Raw genomic sequence first — 17,797 nt, forward strand, 5'->3', positions numbered from 1 at the left:
CTTCCCTTGCCTGGGATTGGCGGGCTCACCACGGAAGAACGGCTTAGCTAAAGGAGAGGCCACAAGTGAACGGCCACACTAACGAGACTCCGACAGATCGAAATCATAAAAGAAATCGGCAAGCTTTTCTCCAAATCTCTCTCTCTCTCGCCAACCATTGAAAACCCAGCGGTCCCCAAAGGCTGCAGCCTGCATGAACTGAGTGACTTTATATTTCCATCGGACAATACATTATCCCCTAGACAACGATAGAGCTTATTTCTTATTTATTATTATTATACCCGCACTTTTAGATTTAGTATTGACGACGTGTATTATCTGTATGTTTGCATTGATATTATTTTTGTGTGTTTTTACTAATAAATACTGTTAAAAATCGTATCATCAGACTTCAATGGACCTCTCTATCTTTGCTGGTAAGTGACCCAGTTACGGGGTTCATAACAAAGTGGGGGCCTCGTCTCGAGACTTGATACCAAATTGGAGGGCCAGTGAATCGGGCTTTTAAGTCCAAATATGGGTCTGGTTGTGTGGGTAACCAGACGGGAAACCAGCAAAGATGGACGTGGATGAATTTATAGAAACCCCGACTCTGGAGGTGCTAGAGGGGGCCACAAAGTCGGACTTGATAAATATTGTGAAAGGACTAAATCTCGCAGAGGTGAGGTTGTCGATGAAAAAGCGGGAGGTGCAGAGGGCCATAACTCAGTATTATATTGTGAAAAATGTGTTTTCGGCTGAGGTATTGGTAAATATCCCTGAAAAGGCACCAGTTAGTGGGACAGCTCAGTTAGAGTTGGAGAAATTAAGGTTGGAACATGAAATTAAGTTAAAACAGTTGGAAGCAGCTGAAAAGGAAAAAGAAGGGGCCGAAAAAGTGAAGGAAAGGGCCGAAAAGGAAAAAGAAAGAGCCGAAAAGGAAAAAAAGCAGGAACGAGCCGAAAAGCAAAGGGAGCATGTGCTCCAGCTAAAGGAGTTAGAGGTGAAGAGGGAGCAGGAAAGAGCTGAGAAGCAGAGGGAGCATGAACTTCAGTTAAAACAGCTGGAAGCAGCTGAAAAGGAGAAGGAAAGAGCCAAGAAGGAGAGGGAGTATGAGGAGAAAGAGAAACAGAGGCAACATGACTTGGACATGGAGAAGTTAAGGCAAGAGCGAAGAGCTCAAGGGTCAGACCGAGAGGAGCGGTTTAATGTTAGTCGGGAATTTAGGTTTGTACCTCCGTTCGAGGAGACGGATGTTGATAGTTATTTCTTGCATTTTGAAAAGGTGGCAGTGAGTCAGAAGTGGCCCAAAGATCAGTGGGTGGCGCTGTTACAAAGTGTGTTAAAACAGAAGGCACAACGGGCATATGCGGCGTTGTCCATGGAGGAGGAGGAGTCTGAGAATTATGAGAAAGTAAAGGAGGCCATTCTTCAGGCCTACGAATTGGTACCTGAGGCCTATAGTCAAAAGTTCAGAAATTTAAAGAAAGGGTGGAATCAGACGTATGCAGAGTTTGCCTATGAGAAGGGTGTGCTCTTGGATCGTTGGTGTGCAGCAGAAATAGTGAAAAAAGATTTTTGGCATCTCAGGGAGTTAATTCTGATTGAGGAATTTAAAGGTTGTGTTTTGGATGATATCCGTATGTATTTGAATGAGAAGCCGAATAAGTCCATATCCGAATTTGCTAGGTTTGCAGATGAATATGCCCTAACCCACAAGACAAAGTTTTCCTCGAATAAGAGTTACCAGAGAGACCATGGGAACGGTACAGAAAGCCCGCCGGCTGAGGCAGAGGTCCAGCCGGGAGCTAGTGGTAAAATTAAGGAGGAGGAAAGGCAAGACGGCAGGAGAGGTCCTAGCTTGACCTGTTTTCATTGTGGAAAGGTGGGTCATATTGCATCCAAGTGCCTTGCTCCGAGGAAGGAAACAGGAAAATGGAAAGCAGCAGTCCCTATAGGATGTGTTGTGGTGATCAGTAAATCGACGAGGAAGCCCCAGGTAGACAGAATACGAGAGGGGTCTGAGAAATGTATTTCAGAAGGAACCATGTCTGTGAAAGAGGGAGACACACCGGTTCCAGTGAGGATCTGGAGAGACACTGGAGCTGAGCTGTCATTGATTCGCAGTATGGTACTAGGTTTTGGACGCAAGACTGGAGAGGTAGCTTTGAGAGGCATAGGAAAGGGGACAGAAGCGGTGCCCTTGCATAGGATCATTATAAATTGTGAGCTGGTATCTGGACCAGTTGAAATAGGGGTTCCTGAGAACTGACGTAGACCTCCTTCTGGGTAACGATTTAGCTGGTGGTGACGTTTGGTCGGCCATGGAGTTGACAAGCCAGCCTGTAAGTGTTGAGGACCCGCCCCTAGATTCCAAGATCTATCCCACATGCAGCATGTCGAGAAAGGCAGCTGAGAACGAGACCAGTTTAAATCCGGCCAGTTTCGATTTGGCCGAGATGTTTTTACCGACCCTGTACCAAGAGGGTTTAGAGGGTGGTAAAACAGAGAATAGGGAGGTGAAAGTAAGGGAGAGGAGGTAGTCCTGCTCTTAGCCAGGAGGAAATTTATAGAGGCACGGAGTAATGATCAGAAACAGATAAGGCTGTTAGAAGATCCAGGGTTGGACATGGATGATCTGTCTGGTTTGGCAGAACTGTTTAAAGAAGTTGAAGATTCTAAAGGTGTTCCCGATAAATTAAAGAATTGTGTGGAAATTTGGAAAATGGTCTAAGTTTAGAACACATTGTTTTTTTTTTAATAATTTTTTATTGCATTTTTAAATGATTACAAAGTATGAAAAAACAATGTATATAACCCATACCCCCTCCCCTTAACCCCTCCCCCCTAACTGCCCCTTAGAAAAAAAAGAAAGAAAGAAAGAAAGAAAGAAAGAAAGAATGCCTGGTGGTTGGAAGATCTCCACATGCTCCATGGAGTTCGTAATAATTTTAATATGTATATTTATTTCTTTCCCCTAATAACCAATTGTTTCATCTTAAAAGCATCTATATATTTAATCCTGTCTTTTGTAAATAAGGGCTCCAAATTTTCAAAAATGTTTCATATTAATTTCCAAATTTTCAAAAATGTTTCATATAAATTTAATCCAAATTTATCGGATCAGTGTTTCCGATGTAACCAGGAAACTGGTACTTTTTTACATTCGACATGGTCTTGCTCTAAAATTCAACCTTTTTGGACAAATTTAAGACTTTTACTGGAACAAATTACAGGAACACAATTTCCTCATAATCCAATATTATTTTTACTAGGTGATATTGAAGGGATAAAACCGAAACTCAAACTAAATAAGTATCAGAAAGAATTTATAAAAATTGCACTGGCAGTAGCCAAAAAAGCTATTGCAGTTACTTGGAAATCGGATTCACATTTAAGTATAGATTCTTGGAAGAAAGAAATCTATGGTTGTATTCCATTAGAAAAAATTACTTATAATTTAAGAGATAAATATGAAACATTTTAGAACACATTGTTGATAAAATAACTCCTATGAAAGGAGCATGCAAAGACCTATTCCACACTAGTATACAAGTTAACCACGTGGGAGTTAACTGGAAAAGGGGCGAGGGTTGACGGGATTTCATTTTAAATAACAGGATCCGGTTTTAAGGGATTTCGACAAAGCATGTAACTAATAAAGCCAACCCCATGGAAGATTGACTGTTAAGTTTGAAAGTAACATAAAGATTAGTATTTGCATGAACTTTTGTAGTATACACGTAAGCTAAGATCACAACTATTTAGTTTTTGTTTGCTGAAAGAAAAGAATTTAAAAAAAAGGTGGGTATTAAAGTGGAGTCTGATGCTACAAGAATTTATTAAGGTACAAGATGCTAAGATACTAAAGGAAGTGACAATGTAATCGTTAACTGTTTAGATGCTGAATTGAATGTATAACTGTATTACTCTGTAGTGAAAAAAACCTCTTTTGTATTGTGTTAGATTCTGAAATCCTGTAAGACTCTGTATTAATTAATTTTTACCTGTTGGTAAAAATCTTGGAAGGAAGGGGGTGGTACAAATGTGCCACAACTCTGAGGGGTACAAAGTCAGCCCCTCCTTTTTGAGAATCGCAAGATCGCTATAAATTTGGGTCTGGGAACAGGAAATGAGAGAGAGATGTCCAGAATCCACAAGGTTTGGAATGTGTCCTGGCCTCAGCGAAACAAAACCACTGATAACGGCTATTGTCCCTTGGAGACGGAATTGTGTATTGAGTACTGTACTATTCATTGAAGACCCTCAGGGGACGACCAGAGTGGGCTGGTTGAGGGATTGCATCATCCCAACCTGATTGACATCTGAGACCCCGTGAGTAAGGATAAAAGAGGGTCTGGGGAACAACCCCTTTAGACGCACCAGGAGAAACGCTAGAAATCCCGTGACAGCGTTTAATAGCGACAGCCGGTGGGGGGGCTCATGTGTGTCCTTCCCTTGCCTGTGATTGGCAGCCTCACCACGGAAGAACGGCTTAGCTAAAGGAGAGGCCACAAGTGAACGGCCACACTAACGAGACTCCGACAGATCGAAATCATAAAAGGAATCAGCAAGCTTTTCTCCAAATCTCTCTCTCTCTCCAACCATTGCAAACACAACGGTCCGCAAAGGCTGCAGCCTGCATGAATTGAGTGACTTTATATTTCCATCAGACAATACATTATCCCCTAGACAACGATAGAGCTTATTTCTTATTGATTATTATTATAACTGCACTTTTAGATTTAGTATTGACGATGTATATCATCTGTATATTTGCATTGATATTATTTTTGTGTATTTTTACTAATAAATACTGTTAAAAATCACATCATCAGACTTCAACGGACCTCTCAATCATTGCTGGTAAGTGACCCAGTTACAGGGTTCGTATCAACAGTAACTAAGCGATAAACCAGCATGTCTACCGATTGCAGGAGGGAAACGGAGCACCCATGTTCGCAGGGAGGATGTGCTGTACAAGCTCCTTACAGAGCAGACCAGAATCTCCGAATCCCCGAGCTGTGATAGTGTCGTTCTGCCCACTACGCTCCTGTTGACCCTCAGCTCTGCTATCACGTTACGCCTCTCTCCCCTAAGCTGCAGATCGTGCTCTGCATTGTGTTCACTCACGTTTGTCTACACCCTTCCTTCTCTCAACAGGAATTCTTGACACACAAGCTAATTAGCACAGAGTCCACCGGAAACCCAGTGAGGTCAGGCTGATTTTCTGGGCAGCCTGTTTTGCACACACAGGACCTGATCACATGATGAGATAAGTTTCATTCATGTATCATGCTGTGTCAATACATATCAATGGAAAATTCCCGTTGTGACTTTACATGGCTGAGATTGAGCTGCTTATAAAGGGATTCTACAGAGCAAACGACACACACAAAATGCGGGTGGAACAGAGCAGGCCAGGCAGCATCTATCGGGAGAAGCACGGTTGACGTTTCGCACTCAGACCCTTTCTCTGTTTTATTTGAAGTTCCAGCTTCTACAGGTTTCCTCAAGTTCGACTTTGACAGAGCAAACTGACACGAGTTCCACTGGAACAGAAGTTCAATGTAACAGCAATACTTATTCAGGATTGAAAGCAGAAGGCTATCTGTTTTGCCCCGATACCTCAGGACTCCTTACCTCAAAAAGCTTTCAGCCGCAGATTGAGTAAAAACTTGGAGATGACTGAATCTACAGTACGTAATTCGCTAAATTCTTGGTGTGCGTGCTGTTGCAGAGAAAGGAAACTTGTCCTTCAGTAAATTCAGTTCCACATTACCCAACACACTCAGCAGTCCACATTATCCAACACACTCAGCAGACGACATTACCGAACACACTCAACAGTCCACATTGTCCAGCACACTCAGCAGTCCACATTATCCAACACACTCAGCAGTCCACATTGCCCAACACACTCAGCAGTCCACGTTATCCAACACAATCAACAGACTACAATATCCAACACACTCAACAGTCCACCTTGTCCAACACACTCAACAGTCCACATTGTCCAACACACTCAACAGTCCACATTATCCAACACACTCAGCAGTCTACATTATCCAACTCACTCAACAGTCTACATTCTCCAACACTCTCAACAGCCCACATAACCCAACACACACAGAAGACCACATTGACCAACACACTCAGCAGACCACATTACACAACACACTTAACTGTCCACATTATCTAACACACTCAACAGTCCACATTATCCAACACACTCAACAGTCCACATTACCCAACACACTCAGCAGTCCATATTACCCAACACACTCAACAGTCCACATTACCCAACACGCTCAACAGTCCACATTATCCAACACACTCAACAGTCCACATTACCCAACACACTCAGCAGTCCATATTACCCAACACACTCAACAGTCCACATTACCCAACACGCTCAACAGTCCACATTATCCAAGACACTCAGCAGTCCACATTACCCAACACAATCAACAGTCCACATTACCCAACACACCCAACAGTCTACCTTATCCAACACATTCAACAGTAAACATTATCCAACAAACACAACAGTCCACAATACCCAACACACCCAGCAGTCTACATTGTCCAACTCACTCAACTGTTCACATTGTCCAGCACACTCAACCGTGCACATTGTCCAACACACTCAACAGTCTACAATATCCAACACACTGAACAGACAACATTGTCCAACACACTCAGCAGTCCACCTTGTCCATCACACTTAACAGTCCACATTGTCCAAAACACTCAACAGTCCACATTATCCAACACACTCAGCAGTTCACATTGTCCAGCAAATTCAACAGTCCACATTACCCAACACACTCAACAGTCCACATTATCCAACAAACTCAACAGTCCACATTATCCAACACACTCAACAGACCTCATTACCCAACACGTTCAGTAGTCCAAATTATCCAACACAATCAACAGTCCACATTACCCAACACACCCAGCAGTTCACATTATCCAACAAACTCAACAGTCTACATTATCCAACACACTCAACAGTCCACATTACCCAACACGCTCAACAGTCCACGTTATCCAAGACACTCAGCAGTCCACATTACCCAACACAGCCAACAGTCTGCATTAACCTACACACTCAGTAGTCCACATTACCCAACGTACTCAACAGTCCACATTATCCAACACACTCAACAGACCTCATTACCCAACACGTTCAGTAGTCCAAATTATCCAACACAATCAACAGTCCACATTACCCAAAACCATCAGCAGTCCACATTAACCAACACACTCAACAGTCCACATTACCCAACACACTCAACAGTCCACATTACCCAACACACTCAACAGTCCACATTATCCAAGACACTCAGCAGTCCACATTACCCAACACAGTCGACAGTCCATATTACCCAACACACTCAACAGTCTACATTCTCCAACACTCTCAGCAGCCTACATAACCCAACACACACAGCAGACCACATTATCCAGCACACACAGCAGTCCACATTCTCCAACACACTCAGCAGTCCACGTTATCCAACACACTCAGCAGTCCGCATTCTCCAACACACTCAGCAGTCCACGTTATCCAACACAATCAACAGTCTACAATATCCAACACACTGAACAGACAACATTGTCCAACACACTCAGCAGTCCACCTTGTCCATCACACTCAACAGTCCACATTGTCCAAAACACTCAACAGTCCACATTATCCAACACACTCAGCAGACCACATTCTCCAACACACTCAACAGTCTACATTATCCAACTCACTCAACAGTCCACATTTCCCAACACACTCAGCAGTCCACATGACCCAACACACTCAACAGTCCAAATGACCCAACACACCCAGCAGTCTACATTGTCCAACACACTCAACAGACATCATTACCCAACACGTTCAGCCGTCCAAATTATCCAACACACTCAACCGTCCACATTACCCAGCACACCCAGCAGTTCACATTATCCAACAAACTCAACAGTCTACGTTATCCAACACACTCAACAGTCCACATTACCCAACACGCTCAACAGTCCACATTACCCAACACACTCAGCAGTCCACATTATCCAATACACTCAGCAGTCCACATTGTCCAACACACTCAGCAGTCCACATTGTCCAACACACTCAGCAGTCCACATTACCCAACACACTCAACAGTCCACATTATCCAACACACTCAACAGTACACATTACCCAACACATACTACAGTCCACATTACCCAACACACTCAACCGCCTACATTATCCAACACACTCAGCAGACCACATTCTCCAACACACTCAACAGTCTACATTATCCAACTCACTCAACATTCCACATTTCCCAACACACTCAGCAGTCCACGTAACCCAACACACTCAACAGTCCACATTAACCAACACACTCAACAGTCCACATTACCCAACTCACTCAACAGTCCACATTTCCCAACACACTCAGCAGTCCACGTAACCCAACACACTCAACAGTCCAAATGGCCCAACACACCCAGCAGTCTACATTGTCCAACTCACTCAACTGTTCACATTGTCCAGCACACTCAACCGTGCACATTGTCCAACACACTCAACAGTCTACAATATCCAACACACTGAACAGACAACATTGTCCAACACACTCAGCAGTCCACCTTGTCCATCACACTTAACAGTCCACATTGTCCAAAACACTCAACAGTCCACATTATCCAACACACTCAGCAGTTCACATTGTCCAGCAAATTCAACAGTCCACATTACCCAACACACTCAACAGTCCACATTATCCAACAAACTCAACAGTCCACATTATCCAACACACTCAACAGACCTCATTACCCAACACGTTCAGTAGTCCAAATTATCCAACACAATCAACAGTCCACATTACCCAACACACCCAGCAGTTCACATTATCCAACAAACTCAACAGTCTACATTATCCAACACACTCAACAGTCCACATTACCCAACACACTCAAAAGTACACATTACCCAACACGCTCAACAGTCCACGTTATCCAAGACACTCAGCAGTCCACATTACCCAACACAGCCAACAGTCTGCATTAACCTACACACTCAGTAGTCCACATTACCCAACGTACTCAACAGTCCACATTATCCAACACACTCAACAGACCTCATTACCCAAAACGTTCAGTAGTCCAAATTATCCAACACAATCAACAGTCCACATTACCCAAAACCATCAGCAGTCCACATTAACCAACACACTCAACAGTCCACATTACCCAACACACTCAACAGTCCACATTACCCAACACACTCAACAGTCCACGTTATCCAATACACTCAGCAGTCCACATTACCCAACACAGTCAACAGTCTGCATTAACCTACACACTCAGTAGTCCACATTACCCAACGTACTCAACAGTCCACATTACCCTACACACTCAACAGTCTACCTTATCCAACACATTCAACAGTAAACATTATCCAACAAACACGACAGTCCACAATACCCAACACACTCAGCACTCCACATTATCCAACACACTCTACAGTTCACATTGTCCAACACACTCAGCAGTCCACATTTTCCAACACACTCAGCAGTCCTCAATACCCAACACACTCCACAGTTCACATCACCCAACACACTCAACAGTCCACATTACCCAACACACTCAGCAGTGCACATTACCCAACACACTCAACAGTCCACATTATCCAACTCACTCAACTGTCCACATTGTCCAGCACACTCAACCGTGCACATTGTCCAACACACTCAACAGTCTACAATATCCAACACACTGAACAGACAACATTGTCCAACACACTCAGCAGTCCACCTTGTCCATCACACTCAAGAGTCCACATTGTCCAAAACACTCAACAGTCCACATTATCCAACACACTCAGCAGACCACATTCTCCAACACACTCAACAGTCTACATTATCCAACTCACTCAACAGTCCACATTTCCCAACACACTCAACAGTCCACATGACCCAACACACTCAGCAGTCCACATTACCCAACACACTCAACAGTCCACATTATCCAACACACTCAGCAGTTCACATTGTCCAGCATATTCAACAGTCCACATTACCCAACACCCTCAACAGTCCACATTATACAACAAACTCAACAGTCCACATTATCCAACACAATCAACAGTCCACATGACCCAACACACTCAGCAGTCCACATTACCCAACACACTCAACAGTCCACATTATCCAACACACTCAGCAGTTCACATTGTCCAGCATATTCAACAGTCCACATTACCCAACACCCTCAACAGTCCACATTATCCAACAAACTCAACAGTCTACATTATCCAACACACTCAACAGTCCACATTACCCAAAACCATCAGCAGTCCACATTAACCAACACACTCAACAGTCCACATTACCCAACACACTCAACAGTCCACATTATCCAACAAACTCAACAGTCCACATTATCCAACACACTCAACAGACCTCATTACCCAACACGTTCAGCAGTCCAAATTATCCAACACAATCAACAGTCCACATTACCCAACACACCCAGCAGTTCACATTATCCAACAAACTCAACAGTCTACATTATCCAACACACTCAACAGTCCACATTACCCAAAACCATCAGCAGTCCACATTAACCAACACACTCAACAGTCCACATTACCCAACACACTCAACAGTCCACATTAGCCAACACGCTCAACAGTCCACATTATCCAAGACACTCAGCAGTCCACATTACCCAACACAGTCGACAGTCCACATTAACCTACACACTCAGTAGTCCACATTACCCAACGTACTCAACAGTCCACATTACCCTACACACTCAACAGTCTACCTTATCCAACACATTCAACAGGAAACATTATCCAAGAAACACGACAGTCCACATTACCCAACACACTCAGCACTCCACATTACCCAACACACTCAGCACTCCACATTACCCATCCCACTCATCCGTCCACATTGTCCAACACACTCAGCAGTCCACATTGCCCAACACACTCAGCACTCCACATTATCCAACACACTCTACAGTTCACATTGTCCAACACACTCAGCAGTCCATATTGCCCAACACTCTCAGCTGTCCACATTGTCCAACACACTCAGCAGTCCACATTGCCCAACACACTCAGCACTCCACATTACCCAACACACTCAACAGTCCACATAACATAACACACTCAGCATTCCACATTACCCATCCCACTCATCCGTCCACATTGTCCAACACACTCAGCAGTCCACACTGACCAACACACTCAGCAGTCCACATTGTCCAACACACTCAGCAGTCCACATTGTCCAACACTCTCAGCCATCCAGATTTTCCAACACACTCAACAGTCCAGATTATCCAACACACTCAACAGTCCACATTGTCCAACAGACTCAACAGTCCACATAGTCCAGCACCCTTAACCGTGCACATTGTCCAACACACTCAACAGTCCACATTGTCCAACACACTCAACAGTCCACATTGTCCAACACACTCAACAGTTGACATTATCCAACACACTCCCAAGTCCACATTGTCCAACACACTCAGCTGTCCACATTATCCAACACACTCAGCAGTCCAGGTTATCCAACACACTCAACAGTCCACATTGTCCAACACACTCAACAGTCCACATTGTCCAACACACTCAACAGTTGACATTATCCAACACACTCCCAAGTCCACATTGTCCAACACACTCAGCTGTCCACATTGCCCAACACACTCAGCAGTCCACATTACCCAACACATTCAGCTGCCCACATTCTCCAACACACTCAACAGTCCATATTGTCCAGCAGACTCAACAGTCCACATTACCCAACACACTTAACAGTCAGTATCATCGAACACAATCAACAGCCCGAACACACTCAGCCGTCCACATTGCCCAACACACTCAGCTGTCCACATTCTCCAACACACTCAACACTACACATTGTCCAACACCCTCAACCGTCCACATTGTCCAACACACTCAACAGTCCACATTGTCCAACACACTCAACAGTCCACATTATCCAACACACTCAGTAGTCCACATTATCCAACACACTCAACAGTCCACATTATCCAACACACTCAGCAGTCCACATTGTCCAACACACTCAACAGTCCACATTGTCCAACACACTCAGCAGTCCACATTATCCAACACACACAACAGACCATTTCATCCAACACAGTCAGCAGTCCACATTGTCCAACACTCTCAGCTGTCCACATTGTCCAACACACTCAGCTGTCCACATTGCCCAACACACTCAGCACTCCACATTATCCAACACACTCTACAGTTCACATTGTCCAACACACTCAGCAGTCCACATTGCCCAACACTCTCAGCTGTCCACATTGTCCAACACACTCAGCAGTCCACATTGCCCAACACACTCAGTACTCCACATTACCCAACACACTCAACAGTCCACATAACATAACACACTCAGCATTCCACATTACACATCTCACTCATCCGTCCATATTGTCCAACACACTCAGCAGTCCACATTGTCCAACACACTCAACAGTTCACATTGTCCAACACACTCAGCAGTCCACATTTTCCAACATACTCAGCATCCTCATTACCCAACACACTCAACAGTTCACATTCTCCAACACACTCAACAGTCCATATTGTCCAGCACACTCAACAGTCCACATTACCCAACACACTTAACAGTCAATATCATCGAACACAATCAACAGTCCGTACACACTCAGCCGTCCACATTGCCCAACACACTCAGCTGTCCACATTCTCCAACACACTCAACAGTACACATTGTCAAACACCCTCAACCGTCCACATTGTCCAACACACTCAACAGTCCACATTGTCCAACACACTCAACAGTCCACATTATCCAACACACTCAGCAGTCCACATTGTCCAACAGACTCAACAGTCCACATTGTCCATCACTCTCAGCAGTCCACATTGTCCAACACACTCAACAGTCCACATTGTCCAACACACTCAGCAGTCCACATTGCCCAACACACTCAGCACTCCACATTACCCAACACACTCAACTGTCCACATAACATAACACACTCAGCAGTCCACATTACACATCCCACTCATCCGTCCACATTATCCAACACACTCAACAGTTCACATTGTCCAACACACTCAGCAGTCCACATTTTCCAACATACTCAGCATCCTCATTACCCAACACACTCAACAGTTCACATTCCCCAACACACTCAGCAGTCCACACTGACCAACACACTCAGCAGTCCACATTTTCCAAAACCCTCAGCAGTCCGCACTGACCAACACACTCAACAGTCCACATTGTCCAACACACTCAGCAGTCCACACTGACCAACACACTCAGCAGTCCATATTTTCCAACACACTCAGCAGTCCACACTGACCAACACACTCAACAGTCCACATTGTCCAACACACTCAGCAGTCCACATTGTCCAACACTCTCAGCCGTCCAGATCTTCCAACACACTCAACAGTCCACATTGTCAAGCACGCTCAACAGTCCACATTACCCAACACACTCAACAGTCCGTATTGTCCAACACAATCAACAGTCCCAACACACTCAGCAGTTCACATTGTCCAACACACTCAGCAGTCCACATTTTCCAACACTCTCAGCAGTACTCATTATCCAACACACTCAGCAGTCCACATTACCCAACACACTCAGCAGTGCACATTACCCAACACACTCAACAGTCCACATTACCCAACACACTCAGCAGTGCACATTACCCAACACACTCAACAGTCCACATTACCCAACACACTCAGCAGTCCACATTGTCCAACACACTCAGCAGTCCACATTGTCCAACACACTCAGCTGTCCACATTGTCCAACACACTCAGCAGTCCACATTACCCAACACACTCAGCTGCCCACATTCTCCAACACACTAAACAGTCCATATTGTCCAGCACACACAACAGTCCACATTACCCAACACACTTAACAGTCAGTATCATGAAACACAATCAACAGTCCGAACACACTCAGCTGTCCACATTCTCCAACACACTCAACAGTACACATTGTCCAACACCCTCAACCGTCCACATTGTCCAACACACTAAACAGTCCATATTGTCCAGCACACACAACAGTCCACATTACCCAACACACTTAACAGTCAGTATCATGAAACACAATCAACAGTCCGAACACACTCAGCTGTCCACATTCTCCAACACACTCAACAGTACACATTGTCCAACACCCTCAACCGTCCACATTGTCCAACACACTCAACAGTCCATTTCATCCAACACAGTCAGCAGTCCACATTGCCCAACACTCTCAGCTGTCCACATTGTCCATCACTCTGAATAGTCCACATTGTCCAACACACTCAGCAGTCCACATTTTCCAACATACTCAGCAGTCCACATTACCCAACACATTCAGCTGCCCACATTCTCCAACACACTCAACAGTCCATATTGTCCAGCACACTCAACAGTCCACATTACCCAACACACTTAACAGTCAGTATCATCGAACACAATCAACAGTCCGTACACACTCAACAGTACACGTTGTCCAACACCCTCAACCGTCCACATTGTCCAACACACTCAACAGTCCACATTACCCAACACACTCAGCCGTCCACATTGCCCAACACACTCAGCTGTCCACATTCTCCAACACACTCAACAGTACACATTGTCCAACATCCTCAACCGTCCACATTGTGCAACACACTCAACAGTCCACATTATCCAACACACTCAACAGTCCACATTATCCAACACACTCAACAGTCCACATTATCCAACACACTCAGCAGTCCACATTGTCCAACAGACTCAACAGTCCACATTCTCCATCACTCTCAACAGTCCACATTGTCCAACACACTCAGCAGTCCACATTGTCCAACACACTCAGCAGTCCACACAGCCCAACACACTCAGCACTCCACATTACCCAACACACTCAACTGTCCACATAACATAACACACTCAGCAGTCTACATTACCCATCCCACTCATCCGTCCACATTGTCCAACACACTAAGCAGTCCACACTGACCAACACACTCAGCAGTCCACATTTTCCAAAACCCTCAGCAGTCTACACTGACCAACGCACTCAACAGTCCACATTGTCCAACACACTCAGCAGTCCACACTGACCAACACACTCAGCAGTCCATATTTTCCAACACACTCAGCAGTCCACACAGCCCAACACACTCAGCACTCCACATTACCCAACACACTCAACTGTCCACATAACATAACACACTCAGCAGTCTACATTACCCATCCCACTCATCCGTCCACATTGTCCAACACACTAAGCAGTCCACACTGACCAACACACTCAGCAGTCCACATTTTCCAAAACCCTCAGCAGTCTACACTGACCAACGCACTCAACAGTCCACATTGTCCAACACACTCAGCAGTCCACACTGACCAACACACTCAGCAGTCCATATTTTCCAACACACTCAGCAGTCCACACAGCCCAACACACTCAGCACTCCACATTACCCAACACACTCAACTGTCCACATAACATAACACACTCAGCAGTCTACATTACCCATCCCACTCATCCGTCCACATTGTCCAACACACTAAGCAGTCCACACTGACCAACACACTCAGCAGTCCACATTTTCCAAAACCCTCAGCAGTCTACACTGACCAACGCACTCAACAGTCCACATTGTCCAACACACTCAGCAGTCCACACTGACCAACACACTCAGCAGTCCATATTTTCCAACACACTCAGCAGTCCACATTATCCAACACACTCAACAGTTCACATTGTCCAACACACTCAGCAGTCCACATTGTCCAACACACTCAACAGTCCACATTGTCCAACACACTCAACAGTTGACATTATCCAACACACTCCCAAGTCCACATTGTCCAACACACTCAGCTGTCCACATTATCCAACACACTCAGCAGTCCAGGTTATCCAACACACTCAACAGTCCACATTGTCCAACACACTCAACAGTCCACATTGTCCAACACACTCAACAGTTGACATTATCCAACACACTCCCAAGTCCACATTGTCCAACACACTCAGCTGTCCACATTATCCAACACACTCAGCAGTCCACATTGTCCAGCACTCTCAACAGTCCACATTGTCCATCACTCTCAACAGTCCACATTGCCCTACCCACTCAACAGTTCACATTGACCAACACACTCAGCAATCCACATTGTCCACCTCACTCAGCAGCCCACATTACCCAACACACTCAGCAGTCCACATTGCCCAACACACTCAGCAGTCCACATTACCCAACACATTCAGCTGCCCACATTCTCCAACACACTCAACAGTCCATATTGTCCAGCAGACTCAACAGTCCACATTACCCAACACACTTAACAGTCAGTATCATCGAACACAATCAACAGCCCGAACACACTCAGCCGTCCACATTGCCCAACAGACTCAGCTGTCCACATTCTCCAACACACTCAACAGTACACATTGTCCAACACCCTCAACCATCCACATTGTCCAACACACTCAACAGTCCACATTGTCCAACACACTCAACAGTCCACATTATCCAACACACTCAGTAGTCCACATTATCCAACACACTCAACAGTCCACAATATCCAACACACTCAACAGTCCACATTATCCAACACACTCAGTAGTCCACATTATCCAACACACTCAACAGTCCACATTATCCAACACACTCAACAGTCCACATTGTCCAACACACTCAGCCGTCCACATTGCCCAACACACTCAGCTGTCCACATTCTCCAACACACTCAACAGTACACATTGTCAAACACCCTCAACCGTCCACATTGTCCAACACACTCAACAGTCCACATTGTCCAACACACTCAACAGTCCACATTATCCAACACACTCAACAGTCCACATTATCCAACACACTCAGCAGTCCACATTGTCCAACAGACTCAACAGTCCACATTGTCCATCACTCTCAACAGTCCACATTGTCCAACACACTCAGCAGTCCACATTGTCCAACACACTCAGCAGTCCACATTGCCCAACACACTCAGCACTCCACATTACCCAACACACTCAACTGTCCACATAACATAACACACTCAGCAGTCCACATTACACATCCCACTCATCCGTCCACATTGTCCAACACACTCAGCAGTCCACATTATCCAACACACTCAATAGTTCACATTGTCTAACACACTCAGCAGTCCACATTGTCCAACACACTCAGCCGTCCACATTGTCCAACACACTCAGCCGTCCACATTATCCAACACACTCAACAGTTCACATTGTCCAACACACTCAGCAGTCCACATTTTCCAACATACTCAGCATCCTCATTACCCAACACACTCAACAGTTCACATTCCCCAACACACTCAGCAGTCCACACTGACCAACACACTCAGCAGTACACATTTTCCAAAACCCTCAGCAGTCCGCACTGACCAACACACTCAACAGTCCACACTGACCAACACACTCAACAGTCCACATTGTCCAACACACTCAGCAGTCCACATTGTCCAACACTCTCAGCCGTCCAGATCTTCCAACACACTCAACAGTCCACATTGTCAAGCACGCTCAACAGTCCACATTACCCAACACACTCAACAGTCCGTATTGTCCAACACAATCAACAGTCCCAACACACTCAGCAGTCCACATTATCCAACTCACTCAACTGTCCACATTGTCCAGCACCCTCAACCGTGCACATTGTCCAACACACTCAACAGTCCAGATTATCCAACACACTCAGCAGTCCACATTGTCCAACACTCTCAACAGTCCACATTGTCCATCACTCTCAA

This window comes from Hypanus sabinus, chromosome 5, assembly GCF_030144855.1.
Source record: "Hypanus sabinus isolate sHypSab1 chromosome 5, sHypSab1.hap1, whole genome shotgun sequence".
In the NCBI taxonomy this organism is placed as follows: domain Eukaryota; kingdom Metazoa; phylum Chordata; class Chondrichthyes; order Myliobatiformes; family Dasyatidae; genus Hypanus; species Hypanus sabinus.